Source organism: Halyomorpha halys, unplaced genomic scaffold (assembly GCF_000696795.3).
Source record: "Halyomorpha halys isolate HHAL.00 unplaced genomic scaffold, Hhal_1.1 Scaffold43.1, whole genome shotgun sequence".
Classification (NCBI taxonomy): domain Eukaryota; kingdom Metazoa; phylum Arthropoda; class Insecta; order Hemiptera; family Pentatomidae; genus Halyomorpha; species Halyomorpha halys.
The window spans coordinates 53,202-57,511 of record NW_027106553.1 but is presented as its reverse complement, the minus strand read 5'-3'; the positions used below and the strand labels follow the sequence as shown (position 1 = coordinate 57,511).

At 32.7% G+C, this 4,310-nt stretch overlaps 1 long non-coding RNA gene across 1 annotated transcript in view; it reads left to right on the top strand.

Annotated features, from left to right (window-relative positions):
- The first annotated feature begins 1,487 nt into the window (after positions 1 to 1,487).
- Positions 1,488 to 4,310, top strand: part of LOC136795177 (uncharacterized) — a 29,038-nt gene continuing 26,215 nt past the window's right edge. The window contains exon 1 of the long non-coding RNA XR_010842744.1: positions 1,488 to 1,585. This is a non-coding gene — a long non-coding RNA (uncharacterized lncRNA). The remainder of the gene's footprint in view (positions 1,586 to 4,310) is intronic.

Here is a 4,310-nt window from a genome sequence, read left to right as displayed (position 1 = left end):
GAAGCCCTCGAGAGCTTTTGGTTACTGCAGTGTCTAACCAAGTGGAAGCTCTCGAGAGATGTTGGCTACTGCAGTGCTAACCAAGTGGAAGACCTCGAGAGCTGTTGGCTACTACAGTGTCTAACGAAGTGGAAGCCATGAAAATATTTACTGTCATCAACGTACTGTCACACTAGGTATATCGTGATTACTGGGAGTACATTTCTCAGTAGTGAAGCTTCAGTCATGAAATAATTTACTGTCGAGACAGTACTGTCCCACAAGGATTGGAGTGAGAGATGTACATAACATATAATATGTGAGTTGAGCTACTGTCCAAGTCGGTTTACTCGGAGAAACTTTATATATTTATATCGCCATCATTGTGAATATCACCGTAGTGCTAACTATATGACAGTAACAGTCGCGATACATTTACTGTCATAGCAGTGTAGTAGTACTATCATCTATAGCGCGATAAAGGTCAGTATCTGTAGCGGTAATTAAGCTACTATAATCAATATTAAGGCTCGTTTATCAGTGATTAATTTTCTAATTAAAACTTATTCTGATAATAAAACAATCACATTGTTGCCCACCATATGGCAGGTAACCTACAGTAGCCTGTAAGCTTAGTAATATCTAGATATTTTTCAAAATATGTATTTTAAATAAAGATTTCATCTTTCTACATTGGCTTAGAACACAAAGTAAAGGTTTCCAGATAAGTGAAAATGCTTTCCGACCTTCAGTCGTTCTGCTCCAATTGTAACTACTCATTTTGGAGATAGTGATCCGGCCTTCAATTTGATCTGTTAAAGGCTCTGATTACTTGCCATCATCGAAGGCCCCTAGCCATCTCAAAATGTTACAATATCAATTGTTTTTATTTCAAACTATTCTAAAATCTTTTCCTTTGCCGGCGTAGCAACAGCTCAATGTAGTAAAACTATACTGCCACGGAAACCCACGGGTCCGATGGATGTTATTGGACTTCTACCAATGGGGAGGTCCATTCTACAAGACTGTACCATGCTATTGTAGAAAAAGAGAAACACTTTATTCAAAAAGCAGTGATACCCAACCGCATAGGGTTGCTATACACACAGCACTAAGACTAGTTGGGCAGTTGCTTATTGTTCTTAAAATACATCGGAAACTCTCTAACCACTCAAACCCTCTAGTTTCTAATCTTGCATCCTCTTCCATTCCTGACAATCCTCCGAGGCGTCTGAAAAGAAGATGGCCACGAGACCACCTGATGTAAAATATCATTATAGTGCTACCAATGTGGGTAGTTTCTCTACACGCCTGTAACACTCCAATTTAACTTAGACCAGATTTACTAAATGTATTATAATGTACAGTTGTAAATAGCAATAAATAAATATTTAAAAAAAAATACTGCATAGTTAGCATAGTCAGTAAAAATTAAAACACATTTTTAATTTATAATTATTTAACATACTTTTATTAAAAAAGTGTATTTTGAATAAAGATGTGTTTTTATTTACTACTGTTGTAATTCCAAATAGTTGAATACAAAAAAAAAATCTGATAAGATATCTACACAGAAAACGTTTGAATCTCGATTTTCATCTGTTATGTAAGTAATTTACGCGCTACCATTTTTAAAGTTTAGAGTTAAAGGAACAATAATGACTAATGCATATTGGATTTAACATAAAGTGAAAGATGATGAGTGAAGGAGCTCATTTCTATCAAAACAAACGGCTAGGGATCAGGAGACAAAAATTTAAACATTTCGTTAAGAAATAAATAATCCAAATGAAAAGCGCGTCACCTTTCGGAATAAATCTCTCATTAGATTGAAAATCCAGTTGAGGAGAGTAAAAAGAATAATTTATTTATATATCATGGCGGTGATATATGCTGCTGTGGCTTCAAGTTAAAATCAGTTAAAAAATATTTGCCTCAAGATTTAATTAGATATTCGTATGTTTTAATATTAAGACATAAAAGTATTAATGAGGTGTAGATAGTTGACCCTAGATTACTAATTGGAGAAAATGGTGTGGTCAGCAAAAAAAACAACATAAATAAACTAAAAATATATATTATAATAATAATCAGTTTATGAATAAATATTTTTTTGTTTATTTATGTTCTTTATACTGACTGCACACCCCCTCTCCGACCATCCTCTCCAATAATTTAAGATTTTTAATAAATCCGTAGATACATTATCCAATAATTTAAGACAGTTTCAGTATTGCCCTTACACATAGGATGTATTGCGTACATTAAGAATGAGAGTTACCCTGACAACGGACAATGGAGCCGCTCAGTAGCTATTGTTCCAACTGCTCCTCATTTCATTATTCAGCTGTTTGTTCAATCTACAACCGGCCGCTGTTTTTCTGCTGGTTTTTAAAACGTTTAATTCTGCAGTGAGTACTTCATTGTTTAGCTTTCTTTTATGGAGACTTGCGAATTAGGGACTGCCATGACAGAGAGACATTTTTTAGCTTAGACAATTATTTCAATGTTCCAGTTTCCAAAATGTCAATTATTCCTATTAAATTATTTTTTTTGAGTTTTAATCAATTCCAGAATTTTCCCATATTTCGGATTGAATAATTACATCTGGTGTAAGATTGTATATTTTAAAATCCTATCAATCTGATATAACACAAAATGAAAAAACTTGACGCCCAACCATGGTTAGGCAGTACAGTCTTGGCCAAAAAAAAAAAAAATTGATGTAAATGTATTGTTTCAAATCTTGTTAATTAACTTTAGAAGTCTATTTTTTATTGAATATATCGCTAATAAAGACATTGTATGCCTAGGTAATTAAATTAACAAGTTCCTGATAAAAATGATATAACAATGGTTGAATTTATAGGTTATGTAGAAGAGAACTATTTCTATGATTTTTTATCACCTACAAGCGCTACTTTGCTCGTATTACGGCGTTTCCTTTCATTTCTCCTATGTTGATTTTCTTCGTTTTGATAATATGAATATAATGTTATAGCCGTCACAGGCGTGTGTATACCGAAGCTTGTTACTCCCTTTGTTAAACATGCATTTATACAAGTCTTGGGTTTGCCATATGTCCTACCATGCTAGGGCCTTCGTTTGCTTCTGGCTGTCCTTGGATCATAATTGTGGTAACATATCGTACAAGTGATTTTCATTTGTTTTATATTTTAAACTATAGTTATTTTTAAAAAAAAGTTGTTTTTTTTTGTTAAAAAACAGATGAAACGGTTTCGTCATAATTCTATCCAACTTGGTGATTTTTGAATGCAGACCAATGCTTTATAAATTCGTACTTCCTCCAACATTTTGAACAGTTCGATGAAGTCATTTTGTCGATGATGTGTGCAAGGACTGTGTAGGACTGCAGTGTCCTTAGGCCACGGCTATGTCGTCAGCAGAAGAATCTCAGCGAGTTGTGTGTAGTAGTGTGTAGGTATGCGCGTAGGCCGTGCCAGTGTGGCAACATGACAAAGATTGATGTTTTACGAACCTCAATCCAACCTTCATCCTATAATGAATCAGATAAAAACCATTTCACTTTGTTCTCATTCGAGATACATCTAATAATGGTAGTAATAAAATTATCTTTGATGAAGGCAATATCAAAAGTTTTGTGAAGATAAAAATCAACTGAATTCAAAAGAAAAACTATTTTATGTTTAGATTATATTTGGATAATTAATATTTATTGGGATGGACGAAATAGCTGTTAGTTGGAGGGAGAAACACTTGAGAAATATTGAATAAGCTACACGAGTAAGGACCATAGGAATAAATAAGTGGTGAAAAGAGATGTATTATTTCCAAGTTGTTTCATGCCGTGTTTGTTGGCAATAAATAAATAAAGAAAGGGATATCGATTCGATAAAACTTTGAGGAGGACTTTATGAAGGCAACTTTTGACCAATGGCAAAATGTTGATGTCATCCTAACCGCTGTGAAGTCAGCCAAATAAATAATACATGAATTCTCTTCTTAGAAATAGATATCTAATAATATTTTATCTTTATGTTTGTTGTAGTTGTATTCTACTCTATTATCTCATCATTACTTCCATTTACCTTAGTATGAAATATATAGTAAGCGGAAATACCTAATGCCAACTGTGCTATTAAATATTTCTTTTTCTTTTTTTTTTTTAAGATTTAAGTAGTAATTTGAGATTAACTAATATATTAGAGTACTATTTGAAGATTGAAGTAGTAATTTGAGATGTACTAATATATTAGTATACTTTTTTTTAAAGATTTAAGTAGTAATTTGAGATGTACTAATTTATTAGTATACTTTTTTTAAAGATTTAAGTAGTAATTTGAGATGTA